This window comes from Brienomyrus brachyistius, unplaced genomic scaffold (assembly GCF_023856365.1).
Source record: "Brienomyrus brachyistius isolate T26 unplaced genomic scaffold, BBRACH_0.4 scaffold403, whole genome shotgun sequence".
Classification (NCBI taxonomy): domain Eukaryota; kingdom Metazoa; phylum Chordata; class Actinopteri; order Osteoglossiformes; family Mormyridae; genus Brienomyrus; species Brienomyrus brachyistius.
In genome coordinates, this window is record NW_026042678.1 from 48,070 (window position 1) to 71,437 (window position 23,368).

The 23,368-nt window shown below is 43.6% G+C and overlaps 1 long non-coding RNA gene across 4 annotated transcripts; it reads right to left on the minus strand.

Moving 5' to 3' along the window:
- Positions 1-17,960: 17,960 nt before the first annotated feature.
- Positions 17,961-20,489, minus strand: LOC125729014 (uncharacterized). Of its 4 annotated transcripts, none has more exons than XR_007389550.1 (4): positions 20,331-20,489; positions 18,970-19,080; positions 18,549-18,641; positions 17,961-18,335 (listed from the first exon to the last, which is right to left on the minus strand). It is a non-coding gene; the product is annotated as an uncharacterized LOC125729014 (long non-coding RNA). The 4 variants fall into 4 exon arrangements; XR_007389551.1 differs by having other exon boundaries at positions 20,321-20,489; XR_007389553.1 differs by lacking the exon at positions 20,331-20,489 and adding an exon at positions 19,749-19,770.
- Positions 20,490-23,368: the final 2,879 nt, after the last annotated feature.

Below are 23,368 nucleotides of genomic sequence, written 5' to 3' on the forward strand. Positions count from 1 at the left end.
GATATGAGTAACATAATAATAATAATAATAATAATAATAATAATAATAATAATAATAATAATAAAATAATAATTTTTAATATATATACACACACAACTTTCTCTCTATATATGTAATGGAATATATAAAAATTAAAATATATATGGCTCTTACACATTCTTTTCATCCTTCTTCATGTAGCGTACTGTTGATTCATTCAAGCCGTAATGTCAAGCGCCGTCCGCATAACGCTTTCCTTCCCGAAGCACATCCAGAAGTTTTACCTTCTCCTGAATGGTCAACGTCTTCCATCGTAGGGCTTAGAACAAAACGAAAACAATCGGACCACAAACAATGTACGGGATACGCAGAGAATTGTGAAGCGTCGGAGGAAAATCCGCGATATAGTGGGGAATCGCTGTAATGTGAATTCTGCCAATCCTGGTTTTCAGCACCATGGACAGAAACCTGTCGTTTATAGGGACCTATTATGCCCATTTTCACTGTTCATAATTGGATTTTTATGGTCTGCTAGAATAGATTCACCCTTTTAATAGGTGATATCCTAGAATCCAATATATTATTGCAGGGCTGTTTTCATTTGATGTTAACCAAATGTGATATATTTATTTTTACTTTTGATATCTCGTCCTTTTCCCCTTATCTGATAAGAGCCGCTGTCCGCTGAGACAAGTTGGTGTGTTTTTACTGCTCAATGAAAAGTGGGTGGTGCGGACATTGTGTATTACATCACACTATGAGACAGTCACTGATTGGTGGGCTCTGAGGGGGCAGTGTGACCTGAAAATCATCCATCAATCAACCCAGGATGGGGGGCCAGCCCATCGCAGGGCACACTCACACACCATTCACTCACACATGCTCTCCTACGGGCAATTTAGCAAGTCCAATTAGCCTCAGCATGTCTTTGGAATGTGGGGGGAAACCAAAGTACCCAGAGGAAACCTCACGACGACATGGGGAGAACATGCAAACTCCGCACACATGTGACCCATGCGGAGACTCGAACCTGGGACCCAAAGGTGTAAGGCAACAGTGCTAACCACTGTACCGCTCCTGAAAATCATGAACCATTTTAAATATTGAAGTATTTTTGAAATATTTATTAATTTTAAATATTTATTAAATCAAAACATTGGGCAGTATACATGTTATAGGTACTTATTAATGAATAAGCAATATAATAAGATTCAATTTTGCTTTCACTACTTAAAGCGCCAGAACATCGTATTTGAAAAATTCAACAGCAATATCCCTTACCAGAAATCAGGAACAGGTTAAGAAAATCCACAGACTTCGTCGCGAGCAGTTGAATATACGAACTATTTCCTTCTACCCGACGCCACACACCAATAATATCACTGCGCAGCAGATATTGCCAGGGAGCTCGCGCTTGTGTCTAATGTGCAGTGATACGAGTAGTGTACTTCGATAGAAGCCCGACATTTCTACGGCTGATATTTCCAAACCTGAACAACTCCCAGCAGAACTTTGATGAATAGATAACATTAAGACCCCTCTAAAATATCTTTTTATAGTTTTGGGTGAACCTCCCATTTAAACGAAGTACATCGTGGTGCCCATGAATTTGAAAGCCTCACCTCGCTTTTCCACAACGTGTCAGCAGCGCCACCATCTTGGAGCGGTAATTAGACATAAACAAGCAACATGTCAGGGTGTAGATGGAAAGACCTTTTAGCCATAACTTCTTTACTAATTAACGCATTTATATCTTACAATTATTTTGAATAAATAAACAAGCCCACCACTACTGCCCCCCCCAAATTTATGTAGTATTGCTCATAGTATTCTCAACAAAAACTAATGCTAGTATCCCGTCAGTGTCACAGGCAAGTAAACATGTTATGTATCTTATTTGACCGTACTGCAGATTTTTTTACCTGTGAAATGTGGTTCCCTGTTTTCTAGTTTTAACATTCCTCATGTTGTTGCTGTGACGCCCGCTCCGTCCGCTCCTCGTGTGTGCCACGCCCCCTGATTACCCACGTGTGCTTCCCTGATCGTCTCCAGCTTTGTCCATTTACTTTGCTTGGTCCTGTCTTATTTAAGTCCTGGTCTTACCTGCTTGCCTTGTCTGTCATTGATGTTAGTCGCGTCAGATGTTACCTGCTACCCGTTCCCCCGATTCCCTTATTAAAACCCCAGTTTGCCCCATAATTCGCCTGTCTGCCTCAGTTTAATTGACACTTAACGAAGTAATCTGAGACCTGAGATATAACATTAGCAACAATGGTCATTTTTTACAATCATGAATTTTAACATTGAGGACGTGTGTCTCATGTCATTTTCACATAGAGGGAGTTTAATTGTTTTTATCTGTGTCTGTGTGTCAACATATGTCTATTTAGTTATGTCACTCAAATGTATGATTAGTATCGACATTTCGGTAGACTGCTATATTGTAATAAAACGGTATGGTCCTCTGGGAGTTGGGCAGTAGAAAGGAAATGTAAAGTATAAATAAGAAATACTATTAATGAAGTAGCCGCCCTATCCTTTTACTTTGTATGGAGTGTGCATACAAGACACAAATAATGCAGTTGTACTGTTATGTATATAATTTAAAAGGTATACTTGCCAGCAAAAGATTGAGTTAATAAAATTAAATGAAAAGTATTAAGACCCCTTGTCATTCATAGTATTATATACTTCTTAATTTTACAAAGACTTTTTTCCTATCATATTTTGAAGTTTTTGAAGTTGATAATCTGGAAAACTGCTGCCTGGGATCAACTATCCATTCTTGACTCTTGGAATAGGAATCGAAGTCGAATAAAACAGCCTTACAGCACCCTCTTGTGACATACAGTAATATGGAAAACAGAACAATTACTAACTGAACGCAACATCCCCCCTTTACTTATGTATTCGTCTTCCTGCAGCAGCACTGTATTCTATTAAAGACACGCCTTACCTGTAACATTTCTTCCTATAAGGTCATTACACCCCAGACAAAATAGAATGTAAGTTCAACAAAAAACATTGTGCTTGTGCCTTCCTGTAACTGCACAACCTTTTCACTATGAACTGCCTGTTTTGCTTCCAACAGAAATCAATTACAATTAGAAATGTTCCATTCACTGAGGACCACAGTAAGAGGATCTACGAACAACTGTTATATATTTTATACTGAATCTATCTTTTCCTTTAAGTTATCTCTTTCTAACCAGAAAATCACGCTCAGAACATGCATTTCATTTCTTTGTTTAATTCTGTGAAGTTCCATAGTCCTTGAGCCGATGATGGTTTGTGTGCCCTGGCTGCACAGCTTCCAGTTCCTTAGGCCATTCCAAGCTCAACTGTTCCTTCAGGACCAGTCTTTGGCAGGGCTGGAAATTTGGGAAGTCCACTGGGTACTGAGGCCAAATGGGCAGCATGCCATGCTTTCCCGTCAGCCAGGATGGGTCTCGATGGGTGCAGAGAATTTCTGATGCCCTTTTTGCACATGCGCTGGTTTCCACAGCCGCACTCTGTGCCCTTCTCTGAATGAGGGAGTGCGAGCTCCCTGTCTTGCATCACAGTACTGTTTCATGCGAGGTTGGCAAAGAGACACCCAGCAATGCACTTTATTATCATGTCACTTAATTATCACTTATGCCCCTTCAGTAGCAGGCCAAGTACAAACACTACACAAGCAGAGTATTCTGTGGGGAAAAATTAATGTCCTCAACTGCTGAGAGCAGCGTGCTCTGTGCTCATTACATCTGTGAGCTCATTACTCTCTGTAGTGCTTTTCAATGCTGCATTGAGCAGCTGCCAAGATGTTATGCTGCCTCTGAGGATAACTGTTTGTTTAGAAGTAGAATAATTCAGAATAATTCAGAAGATGGATACAGATTTTCTCTTTTTAAACAAGACACTGGCTCACTCATAATTGTCCAGTAAGAGGTAAGGAGCATTCCTATTGAACAATCATGACTTCTAGCTTAAGTTAACTCCGCTAACTGAGAAATCCTGCTTAGTGGAACACCTCCCTGGTCAGAAGAGAACAACTACAACAACCAAGAGTCACTACCTGGCTTCTGGTTATTCTGCATTAGCTCACAGCTCAGACTGGGAGTCATTTCATAATGAATCGACTCCTCAAGTCCAAGCCTTGCAGTGGACTGCAAAGCATCCAGGGACACTGCGCAGCACGTTAAAGGACAGCTCTTATGGAGTGACCACTAAACGTAAAAGTGGAAAAATAAATCATTTAAAAAATGTTAAATGAATAGTTAAGGAAGATGTAGCATTTGATTATGTCCATGCATTTTATAATCTATTCAGTACAGGATCATAGGGGAGTCACAATAGGACATACTGTAAGGAAGTGGAATATTCTGCTAAGAAGGTCAGTGCATCATAGGACTCACTGACAGACACAGACACACACAGGCACAAGGAAACAAGCAGCAGAACATGCATATGACATGCAGAGCTCAGCCATGATGTTAAGAGCACGACACCCTGAGCCAACAAGCCTGTAGGACCTAAGAACAAACTTAGATTTGGGTTTAAAGTGTTCTATCTGGGATTTTCTTGCTGTTGGTACTACAGCCAGACACACAACAGTCTGTAGTCATGATCGTCTTTCCCCAGCAAAATAGTCTAATTTTCTTTCATGCGTACTTTGACACAGACATCAGCTTAATACAATGCATAAGGCTCACAAGTTGAAACTTCAAGAATAGGCACAGACCATGACATCACCTTAAAACCAGCTTGGAAGGTGATGAAATTGTAACCTGGCTGTCTTCATCGCCTGATTTAATCCCCATCATTAACTATGGGGCCTTAATGTAGCATAAGATTAACCACGATCACAAACATTACACTTCTCAGAGCGGCATCTAGGAGGTTGTGAGTGAGTGTGTGTGTGTGTGTGAACTGATACCAGGCTCATGATGGTCATTGACAAGAAAGGGCATTAAACTTGGCAAAAGGGACCGTAAAGAATGGCAGATTGTTTTTCTCTATATAAATTCAATAACTAACTAAGTCTGCTTTTATTATTGTTTCTCTTAATACGAGAAAGAGAAAAATCCATCAGTTTCTTTTGTTTTCGTTTGTGACTAATTTTCTCTAAAAAAGAATTTACTTTTAGCAAGACAAAACTTCTGAATTCATTTTCTCAGTCTGTCAGTTTACTACATGTATAAGAATTAAAGATGTCTTATTTGTTGCATTTCGTTAATATTTGAAAGTGATTTTATTACAGTGAATCTCATGACATCATTCTTTTGTTATCCCTAAAGTTAACAGGAACGTTTGTAGCTCCAAAAAGCAGTGCATAATTCGACTGACGATCGCCACGTACTACGGACTAAAAGTTTGGCCCCTTATCCTTTGCAAAAGTTTCACTGCAGCTTTTTTTCCTCATTAACGTCAAAGCTGTGAAGAACTGAGAAAGTTCTTTTTTGAAGATAAAAAAAAGTTTGGAGGAGTTTTGAAGAATCTTGTTGTCACGTTCAAAGCCGGACGGAACGGCGATCGTGCGAGGCGAACGGGCAGGAAGCAGGCGGACAGGCGGAAGTCAGGGTAAACCAGGGATTTAATAAATAAACAGGGAGCAGGAGACATGAAACGCTAACTAACATCAATGACAGACAATGGACTCAGGTAAGACACGGACTGAAATACACAGGACTGAGCAAATTAACTAGACACAGCTGGGTACAATCGGGAGAAAACACGTGGGTAATCAGGGGGCGTGGCACGGGGAAAACGGGGATTTATTCGGGATCGGGACGGAGCAGACAGCACTAAGACTAACTAACATCAATGACGGACCAGAAACTAAGGCAAGTCATGGACTGAAATAGACGAGACTGGGCGAAAATAAGTGGACACAGCTGGGCAAGATCAGGGAAGCACACGTGGGTAATCAGGGGGCGTGGCACACACGAGGATCGTACGAGCCGGGCATGACAGCACCACCATGCCGCCCCTGAAGTAGTACACTCTTACTTAATTTATTAATTAACCAGAAAGTATTAGTTATATACTGATCCCACGTTCGTTCATTCTTAATCATAACAGTTACTGTATTTGTTCATCATTTGTACTTGAGTAGTTACTGAGTTATTACTGAGTAATGTATATTTGAACAATATAAAATATAATAATATATGTGCTATAAATCAACAAACCATTGTCCTTTCCTTTTATCCACTGTAGGGCTGCAGGAAGCAGCATACAGAGGAAATGCCTTGGGCGGGATGGTAGCCCGGATCAGGGCTCACATACTGGCTCACGTGTGGGCAATGAAGAAGTAGCACTTCACGTGTACGGGAGAAAAACAGCAGCCAGAGGAATCCTATGCAATCTCAGTGAGAATAAACTCCCCAGACCCAGGACTGGGGCAGGAATTGCAGGATTCTCCTCTAGCATTTATTTTGGCATACTGTATTTATTGCTATTATCCTTGGTACATGTTTATATTTGCCAATAATTGAAATTGAAATAAACATGATTATTATTCATCCATCCTCGTACCACATATCCTGGAGACGAGGGCCTGGAGCTTATCCCAAGTAACATAGGACACAATGGTATACTTTTGGATGGGATGCCAGTCCATTGCAGGGAATGCACTCACTCACACACTGTGGGCAATTTAGAGATGACAGTCTATTATTATTAGGATATGTTAGGTTGAAGAAACTGTTATTAATCATTTGTTATCATTTCTGTATAATCAGGAATGAGTGTAAATATGTATATACATTTTTTTGTTTTCCTCTAGCCTCGTACTTTAGATTATATTAATAATAGCATTCCCACCTTAGCAAAACCAGAACTTTCTCTTCTTGCTCTCACCTCCCTATTTTGCGAGACCCCTGCGCCTCCCACTGACTATAAATAAAGGAGCCAAGGGGAACCACCCTTTGTAGCACATTCTGCTGAGAGTGTGGGTACCCTTGCGCAAGTAAAACTTTAAAGTGTGTTGTCTCGTAATTCATAGTGTGTGCAGAGTTGGGGTGGAAAGCCTGACGCTTTCTCCAACATATAATTTGGAGCCTGCCGGCAGCCACTCGGAGACGGGTGCAAGAAAGACCTGAGACGTGAATTCGTCATCAGGCCGGTGGTTAGAACTGCGCTCGACGTCTGGTGATGCCTGACGGACCTCGGTGACGGAACACAAGCACACGGGATAGGTGAGACAACAAGGTTATTCAGCGAAATAACCGGGTCAATTGACGTGGGTTAGGCTTAGCCGTAATTAAGCGGGTTAGGCTTAGCCGTAATTAAGCGGGTTAGGCTTAGCCGTAATTAAGCGGGTTAGGCTTAGCCGTAATTAAGCGAAGTATGAACGTACATGTACTGTCTGAATGACTGGATTAAGACTATTATAGAAGCTTAGAGTTGCTTTGGTCAGTCCATTTCTTATTTTGCCTGGTGGGAAAGAAGTACTGGTGATTGAGGGACCAAGGACGGGTTTCATCCCTGAAAACCGATACCGCTGCGCGAACAGCGTGCAGTAGAAGGCCGTATTGGTGTCCTCCCACATATCTCGTACCAGTGAATTTCCACCCAGGACCTGTGTAGTGCGGAGAAAGAAAAAAAAATGGGAAAGAATCAGAGTAAGAAGATTGAATTAGAGGGAGATGAGAAGTTCATGGAAGGATATAAACCAGGTTCAGGACAAATAAGTAATCGGAGGTGGAGGAAAAAACATGGATTTGAAGGGAAACTCCACACTCCAGATATCTTAAAATTACAAGGAAATTTAAAACTAGAAATGTTACGAACCTTGAAGAAAGGAAAATTGGAGAAAAGGAAAAAAGAATATAAGTATTCAGATAATTGGTTGGAACAAAGTAAGTTAAGAGATATACGTAGAAAGCAGAAAAAGGATGATAGAAAGGATAAATTAACTGCAGCCGCTCTAGTCACTTTAGATGATGAGACGGTGGCCAAAATAAAACATAGAGAAAATAGACCACCAACACCACCACTATTGCCTGCCCCCATGCAACCCGTAGATAGAAGGGAAATAAAACAACCATCAGCTACGGGCACAATACCAAAGAAGCCATCAGCTCTTCCTTCTTCCCCCATTATAACTAGGAGTAGAGATCCTACGTTATACCCTGTGCGCGATCTAGCTACTGCTAAGGTTCGATGGCATCCGCGAAATGAAGGCATTGATATTGATAGTGAAGAGGAAGAAATAGAATTACAATGCCCCCTAGTGGAGGTGGCAAACCCTAATAGAGAGCCAGATGGAGGACCTGAAACAATGTTAGTCTATAGACCATGGACAGCTGAAGATAGAACGGCAGCATTAAAGGGAATACCTCCTGTTGATGAAGGGGTACCAGAATTTTGGACAGCAATATTGGAACTACAGAGCAGTTTCCACCTGAATGGTAGAGAAATGTTCCAATGTTTAAGACAGCTGTTCAATCATAAATGGGGAAGAGTAGCAGGAGACTTTACTGGTCATGGACCAGACAATCAACCACTTGCACATAATTCACAAGCTCTGCAACAGAGTATGCAGCAATTACATGGAAGGATAGAGACAGTGTTTATGAGACGAGCAGATTATGGCAGAATTGCACAATGCAAGCAAAAGGATGGAGAAGAGCCAGAGGATTTTATGGACAGGATGCGAGTGGTGTTTAGAGGGAATTCAGGAATTCCTCATAATGAGGAAAATGGAGGAGTTTATCAGCAACAGTTAAAACGTGCGTTCATCACAGGGCTAAAACCTGAACTGAAGATACACATAGATAAACATTGGGTACATCAGAATACTGGTTCAGTACAGCAAGCCCTAGAATATGCCCAACACGCCCATACAGCACAAAAACAGAAATCAGACGCAGTGTTTGCTGCTAATGATACTGTTGCAATAATACATATGAATCCTCCAGGGAGGGGAGGGTTCAGAGGAAGGTCACGAGGCCAAGGAAGGGGGAGAGGTGCTTTTAGGAGCAATCAGCGAAATTTATTACAGCAAGATAACACTTGCTGGACATGCGGAAAACTTGGGCACTTAGCTAGGCAATGTAGAACCAAGTTTATAAACAACCCAAATTCCACAGAGAATCAATGACAATTAGCCTGTGAACTATCAAAAGAGCCAGATAAGCTGCAAAAACAGGATGAGACAGAAGAGATAGATTTGCAAGCAGTTTGCCAACTGCTAGCACTAAAACAACTTGAAGAACTACCAAAACGAAGGCTTATTATAAATGGGAAAATATATGAGTGCCTATGTGATACCGGAGCCTGTAGAACAGTGTTAACCACTAGCCCTCCAAGGGTCACCTTTTCTTCGTCCTCCATAAATATACGAACTGCAGGAGGCCAAGCTGAAAGTCATCAATTGACAAATCCAGTTAGCATAAAAGATGAGGAAACAGAGTTAGAATGTCACGCCCAAGTGCTAATAAGCCCTTCATGTCCAGTCAATCTGTTAGGAAGGGATCTTATGATACAAATGGGTATTAGTGTGATTGCAACACCCACTGGCATGAAGGCTATAGTACAAAAGCAAACTTTCGTGATACATGGCATGTCAGCTCCACAGTATTATTGGTCCCTAGATCTGGGGGGGACAGCACAGACACGTGAAATATTGAGAAAAACTAGAGAAAAGCAGTCCCCTAAACAAACCCAGTTCATGCCTGGCGATGCCTTACACGTCACTATGTGGTACAAAGGCACCCCAGGACCAGATTATGCCTATGACAAAACGTTTCATGCCCTTCAAGACACTTGTATCACCTTACAACATATATATGTTAACTCCACTACTGGCTTTTCTGCTGCTTCAGTCATCTTATCTAATAAACCACAGGCTGTGTTCAGAGGGGGAACACCACACGTATCTCTATCAAAACCACCTCAGATGCAGTGGAGGGACGTAGAGATGTTCTTACGAGATTCCATGCACAGTTTCAATGACTACCAACCCGTACCTGGCTCCTTTTGGAGCTATGACAAAAAACACAATGTGTGGCGGTTTCCTTTGGGATGGAGAGTTCAAACCACTCTCACCACACACTTGCAGGACCCAACCTGACAAATTTTTCCAACCCTGGAGGAGGGATCATGTCCAGATCTAGATCGCCTCCCGGAAGGGTTGTGGTCGTCCTCCCCCGCTGATGTAGGACTGGTAAAGGGGTTTCCACCTTACAAAGTAATCGTGAAATCAGAACACCGTCCGGTAGTTAGACAATACCCGTTAAAACCTGAAGTAGAGAAAGGTATAGCCCCTGTAGTGCAGGATATGTTGGCATCAGGAATATTGCGAGAGGCTCCTGAGGCCACTTGCAATACTCCTATCTTCCCCGTCCAGAAGGGACATACAGGGAAATGGCGCATGGTGCAGGATTTAAGACCAGTAAATGAAATAGTACAACATGCTGCACCAGATGTGCCTAATCCACACCTTTTGTTAAATTCCTTGTCCCCTGACAAGAAGTATTTTTCAGTAGTGGATCTGAGTAATGCTTTTTTCTCAGTACCACTACATCCTGATTCACAACACTTATTTGGTTTCACTTATAAAGGACATAAATACACATACACTAGACTCCCTCAAGGGTTTTCAGAAAGTCCACATGTATATACAATGGCACTACGGTATTCAATGAGTTCCTGTAAAGTACCGTCCCATAGTCAAGTGCTATTGTATGTAGATGATATATTAATTGCTTCAGATACAAAACAGCATTGCAAAGAAGCCACACTGTTAGTGTTACAGCATTTGTATGATACAGGACATAAAGCATCAAAACAAAAATTACAGTATTGCAGAGAGGAAGTTATATATCTTGGACATAAACTCTCCCAACAAGGTCGATCGTTATTAGAAACTAGAAAACAGGCAATACAAGAGGCACCAAAGCCAAAGACTAAACAGCAAATGATGTCCTTCTTAGGACTTTGCAATTATTGCAGGGAATGGCTACCTGATTATTCTGCACTCGTTCAACCTTTACAAACCCTGATTTATGGGAAGGACATGGCACTGAAAGATAAAATTCAGTGGACAAAAGGAGAATTGGCATTCACAAACTTAAAAATGATGTTACAAACTAATGTGACACTTGCTCTGCCAGATTATCAACAACCATTTACCCTATGTGTTGATGCAAATCAAGGGTATATGAAGGCAGTATTAACACAGCCATTCGGCGCAAAAGAGAGGCCATTAGCGTTCTATTCTAAACGATTAGATGCAGTGGCAGCTGGTTTTCCGCAGTGTTTGCAGGCATGTGCAGCTGCTGCAGAAGCAGTGAAATTATCAGCAGAATTAGTGTTGTGTCACCCACTCACTTTGAAGGTGCCACATTCAGTTTCTTTAGTTTTACTGCAGACGCCACTGCCATTCCTCACACATGTTAGACATCTGACCCTAGTCTCACTCCTGCTTTCACAGTCAAACATCACGATACAGCGATGTGGTCCTCTCAACCCTAGCACCCTTCTTCCGACAACGTGCAAAGCAGTTGTGGAAGAACAAACCAAACCAAGAGCAGATATTTTACAGACCCCGATACCAGATTCAACAGTTGTTTTTGTAGATGGATCAGCATCAAAAAATGACATGGGGAAGAACAAGGTCGGATATGCTGTAGTTACATCTACTGAAGTGTTAGAGGCCAATGCACTCCCCCCTGCTTGTTCAGCACAAGCGGCTGAACTCTATGCTGTAATTAGGGCATGCGAGCTCTTCAAAAACAAGCCACTTACAATATACACTGATAGTCAATATGTGTTTGGAGCTGTTCATCACCATGCAAGAGTGTGGAAAAATAGAGGATTCAAGACATCGCAAGGAACATCTTTAACTCATACGAACTTATTACTCAGGTTGTTAGATGTTGTGCAATTACCAAATTGCCTTGCGATATGCAAATGTAAGGCACACCAAACTGATGCTTCCGCAATAGCTAAAGGAAACAGTTTTGCGGACATGACGGCAAAAAGTGCTGCACAAAAACAACCTGCCTTAAATGTTACAGATGTCTTGTTGATAGATAGTGATGTACTATGTGATGCACAGACTCATGCACCTAAAACAGAAATACAGAGCTGGATTAAGAGAGGAGCAATACAGCAAGGGAAAACTTATTATATGAATGACAAGCCCATCCTACCAAAAAATTTATACAAGACAGCTGCCTTAGTGAGCCATGGAAACACCCATGTCTCAACAGGAGGGATGGTACATATTATTCAACAATACTTTTATACTATAAATTTTTCTGATTATGCAAAACAATTTTGTCGAGCGTGCTTAATTTGCTGTAAACACAATGCACAAGGCAACATAAGGCCAAAACGTGGCCAGTTTCCCGCAGCTGAGTATCCATTTCAAATTGTACATATGGATTTCATTGAATTATCTTGGTCACAAGGGAAGAAGTACTGTCTAGTCATTATAGACACCTTTTCTAAGTGGGTAGAAATATACCCTGTAAAACACTGTGATGCAATGACCGTTGCAAAATGTTTGGTAGGCCATTATTTCCCTACCTATGGCATACCTCATATTATAAGATCGGGCAATGGGACTCATTTTGTGAATCAAACCATGTCCCTTTGCTCACAAGCACTCGGGTTTACGATAAAAAATCATTGCGCTTATCACCCCCAGAGCGCAGGCTTAGTGGAAAGGACCAACGGCACCATTAAAACAAGACTCAGAAAGACAGTGGAAGAGACAAAAAGACCGTGGCCAGAATGTTTGTCTCTAGTAAAATTATGGATGAGAATAACTCCCACTCCTGCAGGATTGACACCATTTGAAATAGTGTATGGTAGACCGTTTCCCTTAGCAACCGAAATGAGTGATATAGGAAAAGCAGACAGAGAAAATACGTTAGCCGATTGGATGCGTAAGCTATTATCATCGCAACAAAAACATAATCCCAGTAGTCTGCCAGTAAATTCTGTTTCTGTTCAACAGGATAATCTACAGCCAGGAGATTGGATCCTGGTCAAGGTCCTGTTGCGAAAGGATTGGAGCACGCCTCGGTGGGACGGACCTTATCAAGTCCTCCTCACAACACCAACAGCGGTGAAGATAGCAGAGTGACCTTCCTGGATACATAAGAGTCACTGTAAGCCCATCAAGCCCGTATCAGAGACCTCTGTACCTTCGGAGTAGCAGTGGAAGTCCGCTACAAAGGCGCAGCAATCAATAGGATACTGACGTCTCAACCCGGTGAAGAAAACAGCTGATCTGCACTCCATTTAGAATGGCTCTGATTGGGTGGGGATGTGGTAAGGTAACTCTCGGTGTAATTCTCTTTATGGGAATTGTTGGTCTGCTTCTGCACTCACCAGAGCAGGTGTTTCGCCCACCTAGATGGACACATGACGGCTCCCACCTGAGACCTATCTCCACAAATGAGACCCATCCTTTCCCATCCTTACAAAATTACTGGTATCGTTATGTTTATGATTCAGCAAAGAAAGACAATTTAACTAACTGTTATGTCTGTACACATATGTCCCTGGATCCCCATGCCAGTCCCTCATGGTTGGACTGGTTTCTTACTGGGTCCTGGTGGCAGTTACTGCTAAAGTTCTCACTCCCCATTCTTGTTACATTATTATTTGTATGTTGTTTCATTTGTATTATACCCTGCCTCCGTTCCATGATACAACATACTTTTAGTTCTGTTTTTCTGCTATACACTGCAGAAGAACAAATGGATTTACTAACCTTGTCTAGCCCTCTTAATAATAATGATGATGTGATCTGAATGACGGTTGTGCTGAAAGTGTTTTTGCAATTTGTACAATACTGATGCTTCTGATCATACTGTCATGATAAAGAGGAGGGACTGTTAGGTTGAAGAAACTGTTATTAATCATTTGTTATCATTTCTGTATAATCAGCAATGAGTGTAAATATGTATATACATTATTTTGTTTTTCTTTACCTTCATAATTTAGATTATATTAGTTTACACGTATCCTGAGCACGTGTTTAAATAGTTGTCCACCTGAGGAAAACCAGAACTTCTTCTTACTCTCACAGTCCTTTCTTTGTTCTCACTCCAAGACCCCTGCCCCCCATTGACTATAAATAAAGGTGCCAAGGGGAACCACCCTTTGTAACACATTCCTTTGTAGCCTAGCATGCAGAGAGTGTGGTTACCCTTGTGCAAGTAAAACTCTAAGTGTGTTGTCTCGTAATTAATGGTGTGTACAGAGTTGGGGTGGAAAGCCTGACGCTTTCTCCAGCAGTCAGTTTAACAGTTGTCCCCCGACTTCCTGGGATAAGAAGGCCATCGACCCCGGGGTGGGTGCGAATGGCGCACGCCAGTGGCTCTATATAGAGCGCGTAGAGGAGGGGGGAGAGGGGACATCCCTGCCTCACTCCACTCCGCTGGGGCACCAAATCACTCAGGAAGCCATTGATAACAACATGGCTCCCAATTTCGTTATACAAAGTGAGTAACCACCCCAGGTAATTGGGCCCGAAGCCAAACTTACCCAATACTTTGAACAGGAAGCGGTGATCTACCCGGTCGAAGGCTTTCTCCTGGTCCAAGCTGACCAGCAGGAGAGGGAGGTTCCTATCCTCTACCCAGGCGATGGCGTCGCAGATGAGGTGGAGATTCCACGTCGCCGATCGACCCGGTACTCCACACGTCTGGTCGCTGTGAACCAGATGAGCCATGGCCTTCTTCAGGCGTTCGGTAAGGGTCTTTGCGATGAGCTTTGTGTCTACACAAAGCATGGTCAGGGGCCTCCAGTTGCCAAGGTCGGCCCGATCGCCCTTCTTGTGCAACAAAGAGAGGACCCCCGACCTCATGCTCCTAGTGAGCAAACCCCGGCGCTGAACGTCCTCTACAACCTGCAGTAATTCCGGCCCGAGGACATCCCAAAAGGTGGAATAAACTTCCACCGGGAGCCCATCAAGGCCAGGTACCTTGCGGCGGTTCATCTTGCCAAGCACTGCGGTCAGCTCGGCCAAGGTGATGGGGGCTTCTAAGCCGTCCCAGATGTCACTGGGAAGACAAGGTGAGATGTTATCTAGGAAGCGCTCCCCAGCAACCGGGTCCGTGTCCCTAACATTAAAAAGGTTAAGATAAAACAATTTAGCAACCTCCAGCATGTCTGATGTATCCATGACTATATTGCCATTTGAGGCACGGAGAGAGCTAAAGCTCTTCTCCTCCCAGGCTTCCCTGGCTCTGTGGAAAAAAAAGAATTGCACTTTTCATTATTTTCCACATCAAATATTTTGTCGCGGAGCATTTGGGCCGAGGCAGCCTGTTCATGCAGGCGCCTCAGCTCACCCTTTATGTCAAGCAGCCGCTCGTGGTTGATGGTGCCCCCGTTGTTGTGAGCGGCGTATTCATCTCGCAACCTTCTCTCCAGCTGCAGAATGGAGAACTTCTTCTCCATCCTGCGCTGCTTGCTGTACTGCATGGAGAAGGTTCGGATGCTGTCCTTCACACTCTCCCACCATTCGGCCACGGAGGGGAAGGTAGGCTTGTCCTTCTGCCACTCGGAGAAGTGATCTAAAAAAAGGTGTCTAAAATCTCTCTCCTCCAGGATCTGCAGGTTCATTTTCCAATAGCCGCCCCCATATACAAGGGCGTCTATGGAGACAGTGGCCTCCACTGCCAGATGGTCAGTGGGCCACTGTGGGGAGAGGGACACCTTTTTAAAAGCAACGGGGGGTGAAGCTAAAATGTAGTCGATGCGGCTGCTGGCTCCGCGACTATTATGCCAGGTGAAGCCCGGCATGCTGGGGTTGCATGTTTTAAAACCGTCCACAAGTTTAAAGGAACGAATAAAATGGCCTGAGCTGGCATCCTGTCTACCCTCCAACGAGATGTTAAAGTCCCCTCCTAAAATCAAGTGTCGATCTGTGACACAGAACGGGGACAACTCTTCAAAGAGAGTTATACGGGACGAGGCCTCCACTGGAGCGTAGACACATATGGCCCGGAGGCGCTGTCCCCTCCATGTGGCGTCCACTCCCAAAACCCTGCCCTGAAGGACGGTAAACACACTTACTTCTTCAAAGGCGCGGTCGCCAAAAAGGATCCCGACGCCTGAGGAGTGGACGCCACCTACGCTCCAGTAGGATCTACCCCTCTTCCACTGTCGTGAAAAGAGCCTCGTCCCGCTGGTCCCGGAGGTGGACTTCCTGCAGAAAACAAATGCTGAAGGGAGAAGATGCCAGCTGGTTAAAAGCAGATGTACGTTTTAAAACGTTCCTCAAACCCCTTACATTCAAGGTGACAATATTAAAATTGGCCATAGAATGTTAAAATAATAAAATACAATTAAAAACAACAAACTAAAATAATAAAAGCCAGCCATTAAAAACAATACTGTCCTACTGCCCCCCCTCCTCAGTCAACCTCAAAAGGTCCCCCAATTTCAGCCCCCCCAGGTACTCCTGTTCATTAGCAGTGTCCTGTTGACCGCTGTACTCCTGGGGGGTGCGGGGGACTGTCCCAAGTCCCACACCAGACGGGGGGCTTCTAACATCAGGGAGGGGGGATACTGTCGGCAGCCGGAGGGCTGGATGCGTCGGGTTGCGCCTCCCTTCTGCTCTTCTTCCTCCCCCGGGGGGATGCACCGCTCTTCTTTCGCCTGCTGCTGACGCCTGGAGCCAGGGCGAGCTGCTCCACCTTGTTCGGAGACCCCTCCTGCATTGGTGTCGAACTCGAAGGGGCCTCCTCCACCTCGACCAGGGCTTCTCCTCCTGCCCCCGTCGCCGGCTGTTCCTGCCCAGTCGTGGGGGCTAGAGCTCCCCCACCATTCTCCGTGCCGACTGCTCTGTTACCCGACAGAGCGTCGGCATATGTAGTCTTTTTCTGTGGGCAGGAACGAGCCAGATGGTCCTCGCCGTTGCAGTGTATGCAGCGACGGGGGCCCTTGCAGTCCCTGGCCATGTGCCCCGACTCCAGGCAGTTGCAGCAGCGCAGGTTAGCGCATCCCTCCAGGGTGTGTCCAAAGCTGTGGCACTGCCGGCAGAAGGGAGGCTGTCCAGAATAAAAAAGGTATGCCTTATTTCCCTGTAGGTTAAAATAGGCTGGGGGGTGGCTAAAACCGCCTGCCCCATTAGCGTCCGGGCGCAGGCGGGCCTGGAACTGGCGTCGGCCAGTCCAGATCCCCAGCTCATCCCGGATGTCCCTGTGGCCAGGAAGGAGGTCCACATACTTTTTTTTAAAAACAAGCAGACGGACTCGGCGGTAACATGCGGGTTAAAACAGTGGACAGTAATAACCCGCTTGTCGGGCCACCACAGAGGCTCGATGGTATACCGTCTAAGGAGAGGGTGCTGGGCCCCCTCCTTGCTCCGCTCCAGGACCTTGCTGCAGCTGTCATCGGTGGACAAGGTGACCTCAAAGAATTCGAAGGGGCCATTCCGCGGTACGCAAAGAACATCTTCCATACGAAGGCCCAGTGCTTCGAAGGCCACCTCCCGGATGAAGGCCAGACGGTCGGGGAAGGTGCCCACCTCCCCCTCAGCCCTCCAGCAGAACCGGGTGGTATTCCGCAGGCCACCGCCTGCTACCAGCCACGGCCCGCTGAAGGGCTTCCTCGATGGTCCGCCGGCCGTTGCCATCCGGGAAGGTCCACCGACGTCGCCGCTGGAGTCCTTCCGCCGCCGTGGTCTCGACGTCCGCCGTCCGCCAATCCGGGATGAGTCGAGCAGAGCTAAACTATAAAACCAGCTAAAAATAAAAACACCAGTTCGCCCAGCAGGGCGGCGGACAAGCCACCAGCCACTGCGGGATCCCCAGCCTACTAAAAACAGAAATAAAAGCAGGGATAAAAGGCTAAAAAGGAAGGCACGGGTCGCCCCGTGGCAGCGGCGGTCAAGCCACCTGCTGGTCACGCCTTAGGTTAACCGTGCCTTCCTCTAAAAAACCCGACGCAGTCCGTGAAAACCGGTAAAAAGTCAGTAAAATCCACTTGATTTTAGCCAAAAGGCCGCGAAGCGATACCCGCAGACTGCACCCCGCCGATTTTTAAATAATATTATGCTTGTACTACTTACATTAACACAAAATCACAATCTAAAAGGCTGAAACACCATGCAAATCAATGCCAACCCAGTACAATAAGAATTTTATTTATCAAACATTTAACAAATAGAACTACCTGCAGAACTATTACCCTTAACACAGGCAAAAGAGCAATTCCACCAGCAAATACAATTATACACCATTAAAATCTAATTACATGGCCAATAAAACAATTAAAATGTTACCTTACATGCATGCCAATAAAAAGTTAAGACAAAAAGAAAAAGTTCAAAAAGGAACATACCCGCAGACTTCCAAACTCTGCACAAGGGTCGGGCTAAAACAGCATCATACACTTTCCTAAAACACATAAAATCAGTAACCTTAGGAATAAAATAGGTCAATCACAAAATAAACAGCACAACAGATAAAATAAAATGTTAATAATGTTAATATTGATGAATATGTGCCAACAGTGATCAACCAAAAAAGTGCTCAGTAAATTCTGTACATGCCATTAAATACAATCCAAACCAAATAAAACACAAGCACAGAAAAAGAAAGCAAACTTACATAAAACCCGAGGTGTCCTTTGTGTGCTTCAGGAAAGCACATCATGTCAACCCTGTAGGATGGATTGTCACCACCTAGACGTACTGGGGCAGCCTAGGATCAAGGCAGTTAGATGGATGTCAGCTTACCTCTGGGGGTAGGTCGTTTAGGTGGATGGCAGCTTATTTCTGTGATCAGGGTGTTTGGGCAAATGTCAGCTTGCCTCTGAGATCAGAGTGTTTAGGTGGAAGCGAGGTTACCTCAGGGGTCAGGGGGCTGGGTCAAAGGCAGCCTACCTCTGGGGTTAGGGCATTTGGGTGGATGTGAGCTTACCTGAGGCGCCTGCGTGTTTGGGTGGACAGCAGCTTGTCTGAGATCAGAGCATTTGGGTGGATGGCAGCCTACCTCTGGGGTTAGGACATTTGCGTGACTGTGAGCTTACCTGAGGGGTCTGCGTGTTTGGGTAGACCGCAGCTTGCCTCTGCGATCAGGGTGTTTGGGTACATGTCAGCTTAGCTCTGGGGTCACAGTGTTCGGTTGGATGTGAGCCTTCCTGTGGAGTCAGGGCGTTTGGGTGAACAGCAGCTTACCTCTGGGGTCACAGCGTTTGTGTGTAGGGCAGCTTACTACAGCTAACTCTCAATTAGTTTAACTGAATTTATCCTAAAAAATAATATTTATCTCTATACCTGACACACAAAATACCGTGACTTATATATAATGTGGCATGTTGTAAATGCAACCAGTAATCAGAAGACATGTGAAGACACACAGAAGTGTGACATGTGCTGCACACCAGGGCAATTTCAGAATCCCAAATCAGATCTGTAGTTAACACCAAGCTATGGTAAACCAAGTGGCAACTATATACATGTATGGAAATCACACAACCCGAAAAACATATTAATACACAGGTATGTCTGACTCACTATCAAAAACGATGTAAACTTCTGTAGTAGTTAATAGATTAACAGACACAAAAAACCCAGAGGTACACCAACGAAAACACAGTGCAATGCTAGTATCCAACTAGCAAGAACTAGCTAACCAGCTAAAAAGTCGCAATTAACTTCTAAATTATCGAAACCCAGCTACATCGATAAGTACAAAAATTACCACGGAACATACATGTATTAGTTTAATAAAGTTTAAGCAGAAATTATCTAAATAAATCCGGCTTTAGTTTTGTTTGCCGGAGCTCGAACGCCGGACATGTCTTACTAAAAGGGCGCGAACTTCGGCCGGTTTGTGGCAAAGTAACCATGACAACCGCCTGCCGCTGGCGCCACACAACGTCGTTGACCGCAGTCAGACTCTCGCGTGTTTATGTCTGACCGACTCGCGTCGCCATAATGAGATTTAGTCGTACTTACGTTAAAAAAAAGCTCTTACCAACCTCATTTCACTGTATCCTATGCACAGCAATTTATTTAGCTTTCAACAAACTTAATTTTACAGAACAGAATTTCTGTATTGCCTCATTATATATATATATATATATATATATATATATATATATATATATATATATATATATATATATATATATATATATATATATTCATTAATTTTCTCTAGTCAACGCACTGAATTACGACGGCCAATATTATGTATTATTTTGACAATAATATAAGTAGATTATTCTTTTACTATATGTAAATTCCTTAATTATATTCCATTGCTACTTTACAAAAGCCTTCAGGAAGTTTGGTGTTTTCATGACAACTAACCAAGTGTCTAACCAGTGTTTACCTGAATAATACAGAAAATTAAATGACACTTGTTAAACTCACCTGGACGTACCTTTTACAGTCGTTTAAACCGTCATGAGCAATGCTGAAATCACTGTTGCAAACAGTTCAGCGCGTAACATTGTCATTATTTTTCATCCTTATTAAACAAGGGCACGTTTTTGTGTAGTCTGTGGTGAAATGCATTTTATATTTTCGTTTTTTGAGACACTCTCCCTCCGCCGTGACGCTCCATGGAACCAATACCTTCGGTTCTCTGGGAGTTAAATAAAAGCCCGCCCACACTGAAATATGATTGGCTTATATGGCTAAGTAAACCAATCAGGATGCTGTCTGTCTAGCACTGGCTACATGAAGAGTCACACATATAGGGATCCACACATACGCACGTTCTCTCTTTCTCTCTATCCCTCTCTCTCTCGCTCATTCCTAGCTCATTTACTTGCTCATTCGTGTGTGCTACTGTCTCGCGTGCATGCTCTTGTTTGCTTGCTCTAGTTTCCAGGATATAAATTTTTTTAATTTAGGGGCATCAGGGAGCCGCTGTCAATATGCGGGAGACTTGGGATGTCTGGATAACTGCTTATTTGTACTATCATGATAACTGATCATTTCCAGGGAGCCGTAAATGTTTACACATATTTATTATTTTATAATATTTCATGTATATTTTCAACTTATTCACACCTTATTGTACCATGCGTCCATGCATACTTTACTGTAAAATCAGACAGATAAACGTTTAGAAAAATAATCGATTCTACAACTTAACTTGCAGCTGTCCAATTACACATCCATATTTTATTGCTGCAGATAACTGAGGTAGGTGTGGTATATAACGCTGAAGGTTAGACGTATAGTACAATAACATATGTACAACATGTGGTCATTTCAGTCAGACAAACGTTTAAAGTGGAAAACGAGCTTTATATTTTACCGGCAATTTCCATAGCACGTCTTAGTCGAAGCACTACACTGCCATCTATTGAACAAGTAGGGTTACTGAATCGTGAAATGTTTTTTTAGGACCATTAAAAGAGGATTATCAGTATGAAGGTTTATCAATAAAAATAATTTATTAAAATAAATATTACAGGACTCTCCCTGAAAATAAGGTGTTCTTAGCTTCCAAAGCCAAGGACACATTCTAGTGATTTTCCAGGAGACTGAACCTAACTAACCTGGGGCCTTATGAAAAACAATCAATCAGCTCATGTTGAAGCTCACAAGGTGTGGAGAACAAGAAAGACAAGTAAGGGAGAAAGGCAAGGTGCAGAGCATACACAAGCAATGTAGCGGCACATCAGTTATAGTGTATGATTAAAAATACATCATTTCTCACAGTATCAATAGTGGCCCATTGCTCCTACTGTAGCCTCACACCTCCAGGGTTGTGGGTTCAATCTGCACCCCTGCTGTAATAAACAGTGAAATTATCACAGTAACACTGTTTATCAGTAAAATAGTACAATACTGTAGAAAGTAGGGCAATATTTATGAGAACCTTGCCGATAAAATGCTGCAATGCACTGTAATTCAGTACGTAAACTGCAAATAAATAAACTGTAGAATTTACTCAAATTAAATGATGTAATAATTTGCACTCGCTTTTTTGGGTTGAATTTAGTATACGCAATTCTAGGAAATATTTTAAATAAATCAAGTTAAAGTCTGGGGTGGCATGGTGGTGCAGGAGTTTAGAATGGCATCACCGGTTCATCAGGTGTGGAGTTTGCATGTTCTCCCCATGTCATTGGCACTGTTGCCTCGCACCTCTGGGACCCGGGTTCGAGTCTCTGCCTGGGTCACATGTGTGTGGAGTTTGCATGTTCTCCCCATGTCGTCGTGGGGTTTCCTCCGGGTACTCTGGTTTCCCCCCACAGTCCAAAAACATGCTGAGGCTAATTGGAGTTGCTAAATTGCCCGTAGGAGTGCATGTTTGAGTGACTGGTGTGTGAGTGTGCCCTGCGATGGGCTGGCCCCCCATCCTGGGTTGCTCCCTGCCTCATGCCCATTGCTTCTGGGATAGGCTGCGGACCCCCCGCAACCCAGTAGGATAAGCGGTTTGGAAAATCGATGGATGGATGGATGGATGTTATTCCAAACAATAAGTAAAAAAAACACTTACCGTGTCAATTCTAGGGAAATTAGTTTCAGTAGTTTTGTGGTTGAGGTGACACTTCATCCAGTCCAGATGGTGGATAATTGCTAGGCAAAACATCAGGTCAGCAGGATCACCGCTTCGTTTCACAACTAACATTTTCCGGGCTCTAACATACCGGTCTCGCACTTGTTGCCACTTGTTTTTACAAATTTCCAAATTAAAATTCAGGATGCTTGAAATCTCTTGCCATCTATTATTACATGTTATTTTGATGAGGATAATTGCGGACCTGCTCAATCAACAGGTCCTCAAACGTGGATATCTTGACTGTTGAGTGCAGATCTCGCAACACTGCCCCCTATAAATTACGCAGGTATTGCATCTTCGTATACGTTCCGTAAATTTTTGAGTATGTGCACAAAAACCGACGCAAAGAACGCAGGATACGGACCGCGGCTGTACGTACGTACATAAGTGTGTAATGAAAAGCAAGTATTTTTCTGCCTTTAGTTTAACATGTAGCCCTACCTCTCGGCTCTGCTTCAAGTGGGCTCTGCCTGCAAGATTTCTGACAGAGGGGATAATCCAGATCTGGCAGGTTAAGAATAATATTGTGAAGTTGTTTACCAATCTCTACCTCAGTGCCCTCTCTAAGATGCCAAATAGTCTATCTGCTGGGGAAACCTCTGAATGCTTAGGTTCACCCATCCCTACTGCAGGCACAAGCAGACTGATGGGATGTGCCAGAGATGTGGTCAGAGCATGGCTGCATAGTAATGATACTGTCACTGCCACTGGAGATGTGGATGCAGTCCTTAGTGTCCTGAAGCAGCATTCTTATTTGACTGTGCATTCTGGGATGCCTCCAGCAGATTTTTGTTCAACCAAGTCAGATGCTAGGGAGGATCCTCTGGACTATTGGTTTAGGCTGAATAAGGCAGCAGATGATGCCAAAGGGTTTATTACATGAGATGTTAGGGCACTGC